The 20,498-nt window shown below is 34.9% G+C and overlaps 1 protein-coding gene and 1 long non-coding RNA gene across 3 annotated transcripts in view; both read left to right on the top strand.

The window, feature by feature from the left end:
• LOC127841741 (uncharacterized protein TM_0508-like) overlaps positions 1–20,498 on the top strand; it is a 78,120-nt gene that overhangs the window by 17,815 nt on the left and 39,807 nt on the right. The gene's annotated exons all lie outside the window — the stretch shown is intronic.
• On the top strand, positions 421–19,667 carry LOC127841749 (uncharacterized). The gene is made up of 3 exons (XR_008031307.1): positions 421–539; positions 4,440–5,371; positions 19,520–19,667. It is a non-coding gene; the product is annotated as an uncharacterized LOC127841749 (long non-coding RNA).

The raw sequence follows: 20,498 nt of genomic DNA, 5'->3' as shown, positions 1-20,498 counted from the left end.
GAAAAACATTGGGTCAATCTGTTCCACTTGTTCAAAACTGACAACATAACCGCTCGGCCAGTCTGCAAGACCAATTTAACTATATTTTGCGTTTCATTAAATATGTCTTCCTGCCACCAGCAATAAAATGAAAACAATATCTTTAAATAGCCTAAATTATTCATCAGTATTTCAACTCTACACAGTAAAGACTTATGCCGAGCTAACCAATAAAATTACGCTATATTAAAACGTACAATGCCATTTCAAAGTCCATCAAAGAACGAAACTTATTTTTCAACTCGTTTACATTATTTCTATATAATTGATGCGAGACCTTTCAGACTGCAATGTTCACAAATGATCGGGTACTAGCGTGGTGTTATTCTCTGATCAATTGTACAATTAAGTGTACTATAGTCTCTGATATATTTCGTGTCCAGTTATCTCCCGTTATTATCACTGCTTATTATTAGAAAATTCACTTTCGGTTTAACCTATAGGCCTACATTTGTGTTACATTTATCGTTAAATAACAATTATACAGGATCACCTTAACGGTATGTAACTTATTTCAACGAATTTTGATTAAACATTCTATTTTGCATTAATTATATTAATGTACACGCTCGTTATCAGAAAATCAATTAAGTGAGGTCGTCAGTTTTGAATCACTAACGAAACAATGTTTGGTTTTAAACAGCGACCGACGTTTATATTGAAATAGGGTATTCGACAGATAATTTCAATCTCGATCCTGCGCCCACCTTTATTTAGAGTCAATTTCTTAACATAGGTGAGTGTTTATGTTTTCATCGATCCTACAGTTTCAGCAATGACAATATTCGCCAATTGGGAATCGCGTGACAGCGAGTTACTTTTTAAGTAGGTCACGCGAATTCCGTATCGTTATATTTCTTAAAATTTGACCCAGCATGTGTATAAATATAACAAGATATATACATTTTCAGAAAGGAAATTCATTTTTGCGTTGAATAAGACCGGGTTCATGAAAATCGCTGCAAAATTGATGAAGTAATGGCTGTTCAAAGCGATGCACCCTGGTTTCGGGTGATTTCGAGTTGAATACCTTGTTATATATATTTGATAGTGCTTTTTTTCAGAAAAGTAGATATTTCGTTATAATATGATACTTTATCATTCAAATTGACGTTTTCACTAAATAATATCATAGCCACACGCTAACCACCTGTAACGTGCACGTGTATTTGTTGTTATATCGGATATTCCAGTGCAAAGATGCTTATCTGCGATTAAATTGTCATTTTTCATTGGGATAGTTAAAATAGTCTCTTGAAACAGAAAAACAAACAAATATAAGAACGTAATATGATAGTACTGTTCCGATTCAGCGTGTGTGGGCTGCGCAGGCTTATCCGAGATAACAATGTTTGCAGATGCCTTTTACCCGGTTTTCTCATCGAGTTACCCATTTAATAAGATGTCCCGTAGCGTATTGACATCGATGGCACTGTCTGGTACAAATGGCTGTAAAACATAAGTAAACAAGACTATTGCCAAGCAATAATGTCCCCTACCGGCTCCACCATTGTCAGAAATTCCACCATTGTCAGATTTTTTAAATTTATTTGTTGCCTTAGCAACCAGAATTTTTGACGTAGGAACAAAATGAAATGACGTGCATAATGTCCATATTGTCATCTATACATGTTTCCAGTTTCATGAAAAAATATGAAGAATTTTTAAAGTTATCGCAGGATCCAGAAAACCACCATTTCAGCAGTATAACTGTATATCTTGTCTATTTGTTACCATAGCAACCAGAATTTTTGACGTAGGATCAACATGAAATGACGTGCATAATGTCCATATTGCCATCTATCCATATGTTTCAAGTTTCATGGACAATTATTAAGAACTTTTTAAGTTATCGCAGGATCCAGAAAAGTGTGACTGACTGACAGACAGACTGACAGACAGACAGAGCGCAAACCATAAGTCCCCTCCGATGAAACCGGTAGGGGACAATACATAAATTCCATATACTTATATATTCCGATAATGAACTTCTCATTTTGATTGTTTTATTCCAAGAAGGTTAAGTGCAAAAATATTTTATCTGTGACACATATGTACTCTTTTTGCTTGGCACAACTGACGACGTTGCTCTCGGCAATGCTTATATTATATTTTGTACTGTTTGGGCAATCGGTCACTTGCCTTAAATAAAGGACCAACTAATTGTTTTTTAATGAAAATTCAATACTGCTCCAGCAGCTGGAGTTTCACTTCTTTATATTTTATATTATTTTGTTCGTGTGAAGGGACTGTAATAACAACGCACTACAATATATCAAAGATAAATTATGTTTATGTTCTGGCGGTCAAGTGGCTAATTAGAAGGGATTCAAAGAATAGAAAGGTTAAAGTTTATAAATTTATTCATCACAAACTGTTATTACAACGCAGAACAATATACCAAAGATATGTAATGTTTATGTTCTGCTGGTCAGTTGGAAAATGCGCGGTTATTTGCGCTTGTCACATAACCAACGCCAATCTCCACGCAGAGTTGTCATTCCTTGCTCTCACATACAACTCTGCGAAATGCTCAGCTTGCCATTTTGCTTATAAAGTAGGTAAAACCGAACAAACGCATTCAATGTATATTTGATTGGATATTTAAGATTGCATGCATTAAATAAAGAAATATGACTTTTGAATGTACGATAAATCGTGCAACAACTTGCGAATTTTAATGCAACTCTTTGGAACTATTTTATTGCCCATTTACGCAGATGGAATCATTCCACGCACTTCACAAATGTAAACAATTGAACATAATTTGTATTGAGTAACGTTAGGAATTGCTTCGACGTGTGTATGTATTTTGGTTTCTTAACATAAAAAACAACATATCAATTTTATAATAATGAATTAAGACTGATATAAGATATCATAGTATGAGATGGTTTTCTTTAATGCAGTGAATGCAATGTAAACGTCGTGCAAGAGATTGTTTAGTATACTGTAACCTCAATGATGAACGCTTGGAATGATCATGACATGAATGAGACGCTTTCATAACAATAGTCCGTTCTGAACCCAACACAGAGGTGAATGTAATGTAACCGTCGTGCAAGAGATTAAACCAACGCCGCGAACTATGACTGGTTCAATTTATGAACTTTAACCTTTGTATTCTTATAATATCTTTTCTATGTGCAATAGGTTGAGGTGATACAAACTGGTATGGTTTGTTAGCCGAACTGTAGGAACAGTTTGGAAAGAATCAATATTAGATATTGATTTCATATTTTTGATATTTTGTAAAGGCATAAGGATTTGTTAATTTACTCTATGACACAACTATTATGCCATCCAATTATCTTTCGATATTCTTCTTTTGAATTAAAAGGTTTTTATGCACTTCATTTCTTTTGCATACTTTAATCAACGCAATTAATCAAATTGACAATAACATTGATCCGATTAAATAGCGGTCATTCTAAAAACAGGTCAACGTGCATTTTATGAATTAGCTTGTTTAATTTAGTCCGTGTACTTCCGGTAAATTGAGTAAAACATATCAAATGGTATTGTTAATAACTGCACAATTTGTTTAGGTATAAGTAATAAGATTGTTTGATTTGATGAACTGACGACCTCTCTGTTTAAAACGTCGACATTTAATGTAGTGTATACATCACAGGGGATGGAAACGGTGTAGGGATGGTAAAATAGGTTGTGTTTGGACCTAAAGTACCAAAAATCAAAACTTGTTTTTTCTTTCTTTCTTGAATTCTATTCTTATTAGCTCGGCTGTTTTCGGAGAAAACCTGAGGTATTGTCATAGCCAGCTCGTCGTGTCGTGTCGTCGTCGTGTCGTGTCTTTCCGCCATCCGGCGTCCGCCGTGCTAAAACCTTAACATTGGCTCTAAAATGAAAGTGCTTCCACCTTCAACTTTGAAACTTCATATGTAGATGCACCTTGATGAATTCTTCATGCCACACCCATTTTTGGATCACTAGGTCAAAGATCAAGGTCACTGTGACCTCTAAAAAATAAAATCCGACAAGCTTTCAGTTATTCAAAACTGCACCCGCAGCTGAGCGCTGGCACCCGTTATGCGGTGCTCTTGTTTTGTAATAGAGCTCTTAAGTTCCGATGTATAAATGTATCAATTTATTGCATTTAATGACAAATTTTCAAAACACCAAAATCGAAGAACAAGTCCCTCTAAAGTTTGCGTTCAAATTAATTTTGAGTTTAAACTTTAAATGTCAGATTTAAGTTTACATACACTGTTTATCATATACAGATCTTCAACATCGAAGATGTCTTTGTTGTCCTCATATCAGGGGACTGTTTAAAATTAAACATAAGTGGTATCAAGAACAACTACTCTTAGAACATCTAGATCTCTGTGTATTTTTAATATTAATTATTAAATGAGACATCGTATTTTAAAATTCAGCTTAATCTTCAGTTCAGAAAATGGAGACAATGACAGTGGAATGTGGACTCTGCTTTGTTGATAAGGTTGTAGGGATTTGCGAAAACTGTGAGTGCAAACTGTGTGAGACCTGTTTTAGGAATCATACGAGAGCTAAAATGTTCAGCACCCATATTATATTTCCCATTGAAGCAAATAATAAACGAACTATAATGTCGAGTTTGGAAACGGCAATATCAACTGATACAGGTCTTAAATCGCCAGTCGATACTGATATTCACAAGCAGAAGTGTAAAGACCACACTGATGAAAACCAGTCGTTTTATTGCGAGACACATGATGCCTGTATTTGTGGGCGTTGTGTTATTTCAACTCATACATCTTGTTTGGACTCAGTGATTGATTTGAACAATATCCTGCATGACGCAGAAAGCGCGAATACAAGGTTGTCTTCATTGCATGAGTTGGACGATGAAATAGATCGCATAATGGTCAATATAGACGAAAACCGACGAGTGAATGATACTTGCAGATCAACCTCTGCGAAAGAGATCAATAATCTTCACATAGAATTAGTTGATCAACTAAAGATATTGATAACAAAAGCAGAAAAATAAAGTGAGGACTTATACCAACAAAATGCGGACATTTTGGATGAAACGGAACTTACATGTAAGGAACAAAAACAAGTTCTGCGGAAGCAAATGGAACTTATTGATGAGCTAGAAATTAAAAAGCATTATCGGCATTTATTTGTTGCACTTAAGAGAAATGGAAAGAAAATTGAATTAGTAAAAGATCAAAATGCAAGGTGTAGACAGGAAACCAAAATTAAGGAATATGAGTTTATTCGTAACCTACAATTAGTGGAACTTATCAGGGAATATCAGCAAATTGGAACTTTTACGACTGCTTGCGATGAAAGCGATGAAGTAATCGAACATATTAACGAGGTATGTTGTTTTAAGCAAACTGTTAAATACGCTCATAAAATATTTTAACATTCACAAGATGTACATTTTGTCTAACAGTTGATGATGTTGTATCTTCATTTACAAACTTCTAGTTTGCCACATATATTAATTATACACTGCACTTTAACTGAAATGATACTAATGATACGAAAAGGTATTTTTTTACAATTCAAGTATTTATTATAACTAGAAATGGCACGGCAGAGGCCGACGCTTATAACCACGCCGCATATTTGACCCAGGGGCGCCCGAGAGTTGGTAATGGGGCCATGCATAGTTGAGATTAACCGTATTGTCATAAGAGAAGTTCAGTATCAATTAGAAGTGAATCGGTGTAGAAATGAAGAAGTTATAGTAAAAGGCAAATTAGGGTGGGTGTTGCCTATGTGGGCGGGGCGTCCCCGGGTTGGTAATGGGGCCATGCATAGTTGAGATTGACCGTATTGTCATTAGAGAAGTTTAGTATCAATTAGAAGTGAATCGGTGTAGAAATGAAGAAATTAAAGTAAAAGGCAATTTTGGGTGAGTGTGGCCTATGTGGGCGGGGCGCCCCAGGGTTGGTAATGGGGCCTTGCACAGTTGAGATTGACCGTATTGTCATAAGAGAAGTTCAGTATCAATTTGAAGTGATCCAACCCTGGGTCTTTTATGACAATGCTGTCTTTTATGACAATGCAGTCAATCTCAACTATGCATGGCGTCATTACCAACCTTGGGGCGCCCCGCCCACATAGGCCACGCCCACCCAAAATTGCCTTTTACTATAATATCTTCATTTCTACACCGATTCACTTCAAATTGATACTGAACCTCTTTTATGACAATGCAGTCAATCTCAACTATGCATGGCGTCATTACCAACCTTGGGGCGCCCCGCCCACATAGGCCACGCCCACCCAAAATTGCCTTTTACTATAATTTCTGCATTTCTACACCGATTTACTTCAAATTGATACTGAACATCTCTTATGACAATGCGGTCAATCTCAACTATGTATGGCCCCTTTACCAACCCAGGGGCGCCCCGACCATAATAGGCCACACCCACCCAAAATTGTCTTTTACTATAATTTCTTCATTTCTACACCGATTCACTTTTAATTGATACTGAACTTTTCTTATGACAATACGGTCAATCTCAACTAATGCATGGACCCATTACCAACCATGGGGCGCCCCTGGGTCAAACATGCGGCGTGGGGATATGCGTCGGCCTCTGCGTCGCCATTTCTAGTATAAACATATGTTAAATTTATTGACCCCCGGGGCGGGGTCAAATTTGACCCCAGGGGCATAAATTGAAAAATTTGAAAGAGGTTCACCCCAGGAACACTTGTGAGAAGTTTTATCAGAATTGGACTTGTAGTTTAGGAGAAGATGTTTAAAGAAAAAGTTAACGCACGGACGGACGCACGCACGCACAACGGACACAGGACCATGACATAAGCCCCCCCTGGCCTCTGGCCAGTGGAGCTAAAAGTGCTTAATTGAATCATAATTTTAGTGACGTTACATGTATTAATTCGGTAACTTGAAACGAATGAAGTTATCATTTCAAGTCCCCAATATTTAATGCTTTATGGCATGAATATTAAATACATATTAGCTATTTAAATACAAACTTCAATTACTTTGATACAGGTGATTTCGTTCCAAAGAATGATTTTATGTCTATTTTACTCATTTCATAATCAAATATAGATTCTATCTTGCAAAACGCAGTGTTGCAAAACGCACACTTTTATTGCTTCAAAATTTATACAGCCGGGATTCGATCAACAATTTCGTGAAATTATGTACAAAAGCATGAAACTGTAATAACCAGGGATTCGATAATAAATCTTGTGACAAAATATTTTTAAAATTATGTGTTCGTTTCGTTGTATTGCTTCGTTGCACCCTACTTCGGTCCATGTGAATTTCCATGTCGCTAATGTAGATTAACCACAAAAGTTATATGATCCCGATAACTTAATGAGTTTTGCGAGTCAATGCGTAAACATCATAACCAGACAGATCATTTTAAAGCCATATTAACACTCAAAAACAACGAATATTTCGCTAATTATTTCGTAAAATAAAGTTAACAAATACACAATCAGTGTTTCCTATATAATATCCATAATTTCAACGCTAGATGTGGTCTAGTAACAATATATCTTGTTAAATATATGTTACCAGACCACAACTAGCGTTCACATTTTGGCTATTGCTTTAAGGAACTATGATTCTGTATAGGTTAACTTTACTTTACGAAATATTTTACGAAATATTCGTTGATTTTGAGTATTAATGGATCTTAAATAATGTCTTGTACCAAATTTCTGACTACAATGAGCATGGTGTCCATTATTTATTAGGTAACGAGTGGCCGCTTTGGTTTGCTATGATTTTATGAAGATTTACTTTCATTAAGTTCTTACAAACGTCCATCTCTCGGTCACTAAAAGTTTAAGCCCGTTTTTCGCTTATTATCCCCACGTTTTCCGGAGAAAAAATGTGGATATTGTGGTGATGTGCGTCCGTCCGTCCGTCTGTTCGTCCTGGCCACCTGCTCCTCCTACACTATTAGAACTAGAACCTTGAAACTTACATACATGGTAGCTATGAGCATATGTGCGACGGTGACAGTGACGGAATTTTGATCTGACCCCTGGTTCAAAAGTTATGAGGATTGGGGCGGGGCCGGGTCAGACATTTTCACTTATTTTTATGCCACCGATATGGTGCATTGGCCATAACTTTTGCAATATTGATGATAGCAGCTTGATATATGGCATGCATGTGTATCTCATAGAGCTGCACGTTTTGAGTGGTTAAAGGTTAAGGTCAAGGTCATCCTTCTAGGTCAAAGGTCAAAAAAACAAAACCAAGGGAAGTAATAAGCTTTAAAGGGAGGTAAGTAAATAACCTGCCAAATGATATAAAAAAAATAATAAATCAAAGTGGCGCATAGAGTTACACAGTAGTAGCACAGAGATGTGTTAAGTATTCAATTGTCCGTGTTAATTTTATGAAAAAGAAAAAAAATTGTCCGTGTTAACTCATCTGTGAAATGGTTTAGCTCATCCATTTAATGTTTATACAAAGGATTATAAAATATTGGCGCAAAGGGACACCTGTATATGAGAGAAAAGATAGAATGCAGTCAAGCATAAAAAGCATGAGCAACTCATGGAATAGAGCCTCAAGAATCTATAAAAGGGCTGAAACTTTCAATTTGTGCAATTACAATTTTAGACGAATTTAATGAAAATCTGTTAAAATGTTCAAGTGGGTAAAATGTGTGAAACAATTTAAAGCAGGATGGACTTTGAACAGGCACATCAAAGACAGACATAAAATTAAACATAATCATTGTTGTGTACAAGATTGCGATAGAAAATTTCTGAGACGCTACTATTTAGTCAACCATTTAACCTCAAAACATAACTTTTCCAAAACATAAGCAAGAAGATTGGCTATAAGAGAGCATGTTCAGCCATCTCATAAGTCATTCCAATTAGGATGACATGTACATAATTGACTACAGTGAAGTTGATTCAATATTAGATTTGTTAGGAGAGCAGGATGAGGAGGAGAAATTAGGGTATAGATTTTCACTCATTTTTAAGGTTATTTTACATGTACTTCTTCATTTCTACATTGAATTACTTCAAATTTATACTGATTACAGAACATCTCTTATGACAATACGGTCAATCTCAACTATGCATGGCCCAATTACCAACCCTGGGGCGCCCCTGTGTCAAACATGCGGCGTGTGGATACGCGTCGGCCTCTGCCGCGCCATTTCTAGTTTTAATTATTATCGCTAGAAGTAGTCATATGCTTTTTAAATATTATTGTAAACACATATTTAAGGTGCTTTAAATATGAGATAAACTTACATACAATTTTTCAAACGACAACACATACACGTATTACACAATAAATAATGTTTTCAAAATATCGTAATAGTCTAGTTATTCTCTGATACTATTCTACGACCGACCAAAGTTTCTTTCATTCATTGTCGACACTGATCAAGTGCAAAATAATACGTGACGTGTTTCAAAATCAGGTTTAAACAAAGAATGTTAAAAAAAGATGAGTAAGTGACGATTATGCGAAAAACATAATATAAATAAATCAATATATAGTGTTAAAGCTTTTACCTCAAATTCGGCATCCATTCCACAAGTTTTTAACTTTCAAACGAAATCAAACACACCTGTACACAGATATCTCACGCAAACATGCAAATCAATTTTTCGCAGAAAGTATGACGTAATGAAAATTAGGATTTGCCAATGACGTCGTCGATGTCATTTGTGCTGGTTTTCTCATGGCGTGATTCATATATATATATATATATATATATATATATATATATATATATATATATATATATATATATATATATATATATATATATTAATATATATATAAACATATAGCTCAAGTGAGCTTAAAATAAGCGATATAAACTTAAATTGCGTAGCCCAAGTTCGCTGTGCAAAAATCATATTATATATTTTCATTTAAATATGAATTTTAAAAAGTGAACCTGGGCTACGCAATAGAAGTTTATATCGCTTATTTTAAGCTCACTTGAGCTATATGTATATATATATATCGCTTATTTTACGCTCACTTGAGCTATCCACAGGGGTGCTTTTGGACCGTCTTTTGTGGTCCATTAGTAAACTTTATTGAAACGACATTTTTTGTTTAAATGCAGAGTTAAATGAAACTTCATGTTAATGGTCCTTGGATGGATGATCGTTCAATGTTGTTAGTGTCCTCAAATGCTGACTTGCACAACCAATTGATGCAATTATTAATATATAGATATGTTCATACAGAGGAAGTAATCACGTGATAGTCAAGATGGCGACGTTCATGCCGAGCCAGGTATTTTTCGCCGTTTTATACCCTTTATTACTTGTATCTATTGTTTAAATGCCGTTCATTTCCAGCCATATAAGCAAGAAAGTTACTAGCGTTTATTTCGTGTTGATGTTGATATTCGCTTTTTATCTCGACTTAACTCGCTTCGAAATTTCTTAGCGGGATGACCTTATTAAAGCTCCACTAAATAAATTAAAGGGGAGCAAAGTCGAGATATAAAGCGAATTTTTATACGACATAAACGCTACCCACATGTTTGCTGATATAGCTGGAAGGTGAGCGTCATTTACAAATTAAACACACGTAATAAAGGGTATCAAACGGCGAAAAATAATTGACGATCACGTGATTACCCCCCTCTGTATATAGAAAAATAACTGAAATAACCTTGTGAAACCAAAAGGACCAGCGGTTAAAAATTTGGTATGTTGATATCCTACTGTATACTGGGAATCATTTTGAACATGCATGCCTGATGATGGAAATAAAATAAAATGAAACACTTTTAGATGCGAAAAGATTAATATAATTATATCCCTGCAAAGAAAGTATATACGAGTAACGCTATCAGTCAGTTTGAAGGCGGGTTGGTTTGTGGGTGAGTTTGTCAGTCTGTCCTAATGTGTTCAAACTTTGTGGTTGAACGTCTTTCACGTTGCTCAAGTGATCAAATTACAAACTCTAAATAAATATGTGATCACCAGGGGGTGTTCATGTGCAAGACAACATTTTTTTATGAGTATTGATCGTTGAAGTTATTAGTCAGGGCTTTTTCTTGATTTTGGTAAATGGGTTGGACTTTAAGTTTTGGAAAAAAAATCAACGAAACTGAACAAGGTGAAGAAATTCCCTAAAGTAAGCAGGCAATACTGGTTAAATTGCATCATTTTAAAGAAATTCTGTTAGTGGAAGGGACATTTTTCTTTCGAGAATGAGCCTATATAAGGTCCTTGCTTAAGAAGCAAAAAGAGCCGGGTTAGTTATATGTCTAAGAACTTATTAATGGACATTGCTGCTTTCCCTTGACAAATCAATGCCTTGATAAATTCAGCCGTGTTTCTGACTAAGCTCTATTTTTAAAAGGACGCATGAACACTTTAAAGAGAGACATCAACATCCACAATAAATTATATCCCTTTCCGATGAAGATTTCATAGACGAAAGTCTGTCTCGACATTGTTTTCGTTTAGACAGACAGACAGACAGACAGACAGACAGACAGACAGACAGACAGACAGACAGACAGACAGACAGACAGACAGACAGACAGACAGACAGACAGACAGACAGACAGACAGACAGACAGACAGACAGACAGACAGACGGACGGACGGACGGACGGACGGACGGACGGACGGACGGGCGGGCGAGCGGGTGGGCGGGCGGGCGAGTGGGCGTGTGGGCGGGCGGGCGGGTGGGCGGGCGGGCGGGTGGGCGTGCGGGCGGGCGGGCGGTTGGACGTGCGGGCGGGCGGGCGGGTGGGCGTGCAGGCGGGCGGGTGGGTGGGTGGACGTGCGGGCGGGCGGGCAGGCAGGCAGACAGGCAGACAAACAGGCAGACAGACAGACAGAAAGACAGACACTTAATTTATACTTATACAAAAGTACATCGTCTTAATACACAAATATACACATTATTTTCTGTCACGTGACTACGAATAACAACAAAGCATTATATAACATAAACAGTCAATTTAAAATACAAATACAAATAAACACAAACGATGGTAAGAACACGGAATGTCTATCTAGGGGACGATGAAATATTTTAAACGGTATTATGAAGGATGGCATTTCTTATAACTAAAGCTTCTTTTATATAGTTACAAACATTAGAAATAACTAATAAATCACATGCTAGTTATAACTTGTGGAATTTAAATACAGATGGCTTACGATAACATATACGGCTTATTTTTTTTTCTTAAATCATTGTAACAGCGGTATATACATAAAATGATATTCATCTTCTAAATCTAGGTCGTTAAAACATAAACAATAACGTTCATTTCATGGGATGTTGTTATGTGCATATCTGCCAGTTTGGATCCTCAACGGGTGTGCAGAAACTCTTAATCTTACAAAATATAAACGCAGACGTCTAGGAAATAAGTCCAAGTATTCTTCATAATCCAAAGAGTTTTACATAGTTTATACATATAAAATACAGAGCTGTTATTTATTTTACCGAACCACTCTTGTTTACAATTGTCGACAAGAATAAATTTGAATTCTCTTAAAAAACTATTTATTGGCACAACGTTTGCAATTTCAAATACATAACCAAATCCATAATAATATAACATATTCTTGTAATTTGTGAGCCAATTGTTAAAACCTTTATTACACTCGTTTAAGGCTTGTCTGTTTACAGTTTGCACAATAATATCGTTATTGTTTAGAACTTTAAACCAATATTTTATCATTTCCACAAACCTATTTATATACAATGTAAGTCTGCATAAATCTCCATAAACAGCAACATTACATGTATTAATTTTAACCTAAAGCAATCGATTGCAAAATGTTAAATGTATGCGTTCAATATCACCTGACTTCGTGAAACCGCATAATTTTGAAGCATAATTTAATATAGAACCCACAAAGGAGTCAAACAACTGGGAGAAATTTTTTGGTTTTATGTCAAAGTCGTTGCATTTTGTCAATAATGTATTCATGGCTTTAAGGGCTTTACAACCCAAATGCTCTTGATTTAATTTAAAACTTCCAGTATAATTCAGCACTGTACCTAAATAGTTAAAGTTATCAACAATTTCAATACCATTATCATTGCATGTCCATTTTTCATTGTCTTTTAATCCTCCTCTCTTCCTAAGCAGCATTATTTTCATTTTCGCAGTGCTAACATTAAGACCCCAAGAATTGCAATATAAGTATGAGTTATCTAAATGAGTTTGCATTTCGGCAGGTGATTGGCCTAAAATAGCCATGTCGTCAGCAAATAATAGTAAACTCAACACAATATCATCTATTCTCAATCCAGAGTTAATGTTATCTTGTAAGTTCAAGGTCTTCAACAAATAAAGAAAACAAAATCGGCGACATTACTTCCCCTTGCCTCAGTCCAACCGCATAACTAAAAAAATCTGAATAAGATGAACATGATTTAACACGCGACATATTATTTGCATACATATCCTTCACAATTCTAAGCAATTTGCCTTAAATACCAGACTGATACATTTTAACCCATAATGCTTTGCGGTATATACTATCAAAACATTTCAACATATCGACGTATATAACATACATACGTTTATTTTCATTTAAATAATTTTTACAATCGATAATTCGATATCAATGTATGAATAGCATCAACAGTTAAATAACCTTTCCTAAATCCGAACTGCACATCCGATATAACGGTATTCTCATCGCAAAAAGATTCAATACGTTTGTTTAAAGTCGTGGTAAACCTTTTTGAAAAATAACTCACTAAAGTAATCCCTCTCTAGTTATTAACATTATTAACAGCACCTTTTTATGCAAAATGATAATAATTCCTTATGTCCATTTATCGGGAAAAAAGCCCGATACAAAAATACCGTTAAACATATCGCACAAATGTGCAGACAAAATATCACTACATTCAAGAAAATATTCATTCAAAGTACAATCAATACCCGATGATTTATTGCTTTTTAAATGTTTAATTGCATTTCTAACTTATAGGTATGTCAAGTCCTGAGTTTTCCATGTTAAAATCATTATTTAAACAAAACTCTTCGGCTTCATTATTACAAACATCAGACATATTACTACTAAGGTTTTCAAAAAACTTTGTTAATTTCTTCTTATTCTAATTTTTATGGCATTGTTTTTGATTTGAAAAATCACCAAAAGTCTCGTGGTTTAAGCTTTCAATATAAAGCATTTTTAGCTAATCTATTTTTGGTAAAAAGAGCTATTGTCATCACCTTAGCGTCGATGTCTGCGTCGGCGTCCGGTTAAGTTTTGTGTTTAGGTCCACTTTATTCCTAAAGTATCAAAGCTATTGCTTTCATACTTGCAACACTTACTAACTATCATAAGGGGACTGTGCAGGCAAAGTTATGTAACTGGCATTTTGACAGAATTATGTGCCCTTTTTATACTTAGAAAATTGGAATGTTTGTTAAGTTTTGTTTTTTGGTACACTTTACTCCTAAAGTATCTTAGCTGTTGCTTTCAGACTTGGAACACTCGCTAACTGTCATATGGGGACTGTACAGGCCAAGTTGCATAACTCTGGTGGGCATTTTGACGGAATTATGGCCCTTTTTTACTTTGAATATTTGAGTAAATTTTGTAGTTGGATCCACTTCTGAAGTATAAAGGCTATTGCATTCAAATTTCTAATACTTTCATACTATCATGAGGGTACTGTACCTTGCAAGTTGAATTTGATCTTGACCTTTGAATGACATTGACTCTCAAGGTCAAATTATTAAATTTTGCTAAAATTGCCATAACTTTCTTTATTTATGTTCAGATTTGATTCATACTTTGACAAAACAACACTTACCTGACATAACACAATAGACTCTACCCAAATCATCCCACACGCCTCACCCCATAATCCCCCCCCCCCGAAACAAATTTTTGTTTTGCATTTTTTTCTTATTTTTGAAAGATCATCTAATAAATTACCACACCCTCACACTATACCCCCCTCTCAACCCCCCATTTTGTTTTTGAAACATGGTTAAAAAAACACAAATATTTATATTTTTATTATGTTATTTTTGAGAGACCGTCAAACCATCCGAACCCAAGATTCCCCCCCCCCTTCTTCTTCTTGCGGATTAGATCCTTATAATACCTCTTACTTGAACACAAACGTTCTCTGTTCATAACTGTTTAATCTGAGTTAAAAATACGTTGAGCGTCTTAGAACAAATCAGCATTCTTCATTCTTTATACAGCTATTAACGTGGAAACTGATTTTTATAAACACATTGTTTAGAAAATAACGGTCAGCAACACTACGAATGGTTTCAGTAAAGCTATTCAACACTTCATTAATTGACGTTCTATTTGCGTACTCAATATGTTGAACAATAGTATTAAAAAGGGGTAACATACAAATATTACCTGAACGAAACTGCCCTCGTAACGAATCATTCCATTTATAATTGACATCGGTGTAAGACTGATACTCAGGTGGGGCATTATTACAAAATAACGAAAAATGTAACGAGGCGTTATCACTAAATAACATCGTGCACGGTAAAATCTGATATAATAAAAAAACCTGTATTCGTTTTTCAATAAATAAGCAATAACAAAAGTACCGTTATGCGAATAAACTAAAGTTGCGTTACAACTATTGCCTATTCTACCATTAACAATACGTAGACATGTAGATATACATAAATCGAGTAATCTAATTCCATGATTATTTAGTGAGCTATCTACTGAGGTCCTAACAAAGGCGTTATCTGGGTAGTAATCAGCATCGTCGTTAACATTATTCTATCATAAACAATATAATCGCAGTAACATAAGTGATATCATTTTCTAAAATTTGGAACAAAATAACATTAGAGGTGTTATATATTGGACTTTCATGTTCCCATATGTACGATGTTGCACATATATAAAAGTCATTTGAAGTATTAAAAAATATGTGGTATAGTTTTATTTAGATAATAGTATCATAATGATTTTAAGCAATGACAATTCCATCGGCAAATTCGTCTTTAATATAATTATATAACAATTCCACTACTATTTGTGCAAGATTTTTCAAGCTGGAATTTTCTTTAAAAAGTTGAAAGACAAGTATCCACTCAAATCCATATCAGTACCATTATCAGTCCAAGATTCATACAAAAACAAATATCAAAGAAAATAAAAATATCTACAAACAAAGGAATTCTTCTCTTACAATTAGTAAGTCCATTGGCATTCCAGGAAAAAAAGCTGATTTCTCTCCCGTCGTGCTCCTAGTCTCGTATTGGACGCAAATCGATGTACAGGGTATAGTATGCGATCCATGATAGCTTCCCTTTCGCTCTGGCCTCCTTCATCTTAGGGAGCAGCTTGCGACGCTTGGAAACCACTTCCAGCGGAAACTGCTCAAATATATTGAATCCGGTACCATTTAAGTGTTTCCACTGTTTCCCTGTCCTTAAAAAAGGCAAATTTCGCAATGATGGAGCAGATTTTTCCATGAGTGTGTTCCCCCGACAATCGGTAGACCCTCTCGAATCTGATAGAATCAGCCGTTTCCTAAGCTATCTTAAGGGCATCGTTTAGATGTTCTTTAGTATTTTTTCCGTAGTCTCAGGTGACAGGTTTTCCGCTTCTGGCGCGCCCATAAATATAAAATTGTTTCTCATACTTTGTGCTTTTATATATGTGAGATCATCACGTAGGCTGGCCCGTTCGCGCTCATGGTCGTCTATTCTACTTGAGACCTGTGCCGCTGCTATGTCAGCGTGTAAATCCTTAGGTCGGGACACCCTGCTCGAATGTTGATTATGCGATGCCAGTATCATGCCACCATAAATAAAAACACATATGTTGTGAACTATGATGTATATTAGTTTTAATGTAATTCTATTTAAATTATAACTATCAATTGAAAATAATAATATTAAATGTTGCCTCTTATATGTATTGGTAGTGTTCCTATGTAACACAACATCGTTTATTTATGAGTATTTTCCATACTACAATGTCTGTTGAAAAAAGAAATTTACCTCCCTCGAAATTTCAGTTAAAAGGCTATTTATAGTATTCATATCTTGAAAATGGAATAGCCAATCAGAATCCACGGCTCAACACGAACCTACTTTCAAGATGGCGGTTTGACATCAACACAATCGATTATTAATTATTATTACAGATGATAAAGTTAAACATTTGTAAAAAGCAACAAATATAACGACCAAAGGTAAATAATTATGTTTATTATGATGCATGCTCATATTTTTACAAAATATTTGTGATGTAACAACTTTATGAAAATTACCAACGACTCAACATTCATTTCCCCAAGTTGAGTCCAAACGCCTTAATTTTTTTCACAATCCAAACATGAAGTTTACCCGGCCCTATTCCAAAAATGGTGAAAAAACACACTGAGGTTTCATGATCTCATTTGCATGCAATATGCCTCTGTGAAAGGGGTATGATATTTTCCTTCCCTGTATTGCTTTCAAAATCTCACCTCTGAACTTAGTATTTTAATTGATCACTACAGATCTTTTGGCATGATAAAACCATACCAAGTATGCAGCTTTATTAGATCAGATATGTATGATAAGTTGCCTTATAAAACTGTAAATCCAAGTATTTTTTCTTCTAAAAGATGTAAAACAGGCAAACCATGGTGGAATTACCAGCTGACCGAACTGTTTAAAAGTATGCATGCCCGTGAACGAAAGAAGCTGAAATGGTCGAATAGATCTGACAAATATGTTTTTAAACAAAGATATGTGTCTGCTAGAAAAAGATTTGATAAAGAAGTTCAGCGATGTAAGCGTCTTTACTGGTACAAGGTCCAGAATGATTTAATATCAGATTTAGAAAATGATCAAGAAATGTTTTGGAAACGTATTGGCAAGACAGGTATCGGGATGGATCGTAAGAAATCAATACCAATGCATGTTGTTTTAGACGATGGTACAGTGTCTGATGATGTTAAGATTGTTCTTGCTAAATGGCAGCATGATTTTTGTACACTTTTTGTAAACTGTAATAAATGTTGCAAATGATAGTATAGCAGATATAGCAGATGAGAATTTAGACTCAGATATAGATATACTTGAGTTAAAGCTTTGAGAGATGCTTTGCAAGGAAAACCAGCAGGTGTTGACTTAATCCCATCAAAATTGTTAAAAAAAAGTACTCATCACTTCTTGTTCTTCATAGTTTATTCAATGTATGTTTTCAATCTTGAAAAGTGCCAACGTTTTGTTCTAAAAGCATTATTGACCAAAAACCCTAATCGGGATATAATGATCCAAGAGAACCAATGTCATATTGAGGCATTACGTTAGAAGCTAACATGTACAAGTCGTACAGTGGAATTTTTAATGAGCGAATTGTTAAGTGGACAGGCGCAATTGGCCTTATTGCTGAAGATCAAAATGGATTCCGCAAAAAGCGCAGTACTATAGAGCATTTGTCAAGTCTAACTAATACCATCGAATCACGTTTAAGTAATAAACAATCCACATTTAGCGCTTTCATAGATGTTCGCAAAGCATTTGACTCCATCGACAGAAATCTGCTTTGGCGTAAATTAGTAAATTAAGTTATATATATATATATATATATATATATATATATAGAGAGAGAGAGAGAGAGAGAGAGAGAGAGAGAGAGAGAGAGAGAGAGAGAGAGAGAGAGAGAGAGAGAGAGAGAGAGAGAGAGAAAGAGAGAGATTTATATTATCACCACGATTCATCTTAATCACGGTACGACCATGGTGAATGGATGATCTTTTAAGATGTTTAATTGCTTGCGCAATTATGCATTTTGTAATTACGAACAATATATAGAAACACGTATGGCATTCTTGATAGGGTCGCTGGTGGTAATATAGTATTTACCATGTATAATCATGATAGTTATGTAAAGTACATTGATAAGCGTTGAATATGTCTCTTATAAATCATTTTATAAATGGCCAATGTTTTATCTATATCTATATGTTTAATATATGCATCGTGAAAACTGTAAATATTGGATGAGACTATAATAAACTATAAAAAAAACCACATCCTTTCAAAGTGGCCCTTGTGAAGATCTGGGTACTAATTGGTTACGAATTGGCGATTAAAGGTCCGTGTCAGAACATTAAAGGCCCGTGTCGGTAATTAATTGTTTGCTAATTACATAAAGGCACATTCCGCTAATTGATAGTTTGTGAGTAGTTTGTTCAGTCGAGATAAAGCATAAGCTTTTTCTAAAAGTAAAAGACCAACTTCATTTTATTAGTTCTTTATTGAATAAATTGTATTAGTGTGCATTAATATTATATTATTATACATGTATGTAGTACATACACATACACATGATGCAAAAAAATAACAACACTTCATGTTTTAAATTTGTAATATAATGAACCATGCACACATGTTTTTATACTGACAATAAATCATTTTATTTTTATTGTATATAATTATAATTGTTAACACTTTTGTAATTTACTAAATATACAACCAAATATCATTCACACATATACGGCATTATTCACACCTATCCGCCTATATATTATCAGTGGGACGAAACGCTCATCCCATTTCCAGAGCGTGAGGAGCAGGAGCGTGCAAAGCGTGCAGAGCGCGAGAAACGATACCAGGAAGAGCTGGAGTATACAGAGAGAGTCAAGCGTCTAGAAAAGATCAAGGAAAAGAAAAGCCAGCGAGAACGCAAGATTGAGGAGCGCGAGGCAAAGAAACGCGAAGAGCTGCGAAAGGATGTGAACAGGTATTCTTTTTGTTTTCAATAATTTTTTATATATCGTGTACTAAAAGATTATTGGAATTATGTGGCGTTGAGTTGACAATATCAAGTGTCATAGAGAAAGTATAAGCAAATTTGTTTCATAAATACTAGGTGTTAAAAGTACCTTGGGTAACAGCAATGAAAAGAAAATGCACACCTTTTTAATAAGGCAAGGTATTTTGAAACCATTTATTGTCGTTAGCATTAATCGTTGTATGTTTATAACATGCCAATAAACATGTTCTTACACCTCTGAAAAACACGATGCACACATTTGGTAATTAAGTTATTAACAATTAGCGCTAATCATTACTATTCTACCTAAGCGAGGTCAACGCTATCGATACAGCTTTAATGCATTTGCGTTTTATAGAAACTGTCAAGTGTCAATTAAGTACAACAATGTATATAATTGTGTGTACCTCCTTTGTGTAATAACCAGATTTATCTAGATGTGAAACAGTGACATGATGTATGCATAGATTAAGTTGAATAGCAATGTCTTTCAACGGTAAATCAGTCTCTTTGTTTTTTGTAAACATTGGACATCATCATGTGTTAGGAACTATTTGTCAGTCTACTGAATTACATGAAAATTAATGTTTGTGGAATAATAATGTTTTCACAGTATTAAAATTGCATTGGTTGAATACGGCAAGCACATGTACTGTTGACAACTTCAAAAAGACAAAAAACAAACAAAAACAAAGGAATGTTATATTCTTCGAATACGAACTGAATATTTTGATAAA

The sequence above is a fragment of the Dreissena polymorpha genome, chromosome 8, assembly GCF_020536995.1.
Source record: "Dreissena polymorpha isolate Duluth1 chromosome 8, UMN_Dpol_1.0, whole genome shotgun sequence".
NCBI lineage: Eukaryota > Metazoa > Mollusca > Bivalvia > Myida > Dreissenidae > Dreissena > Dreissena polymorpha.
The sequence above is the reverse complement of the archived record's forward strand: the minus strand, read 5'-3'. Positions and strand labels throughout refer to the sequence as shown.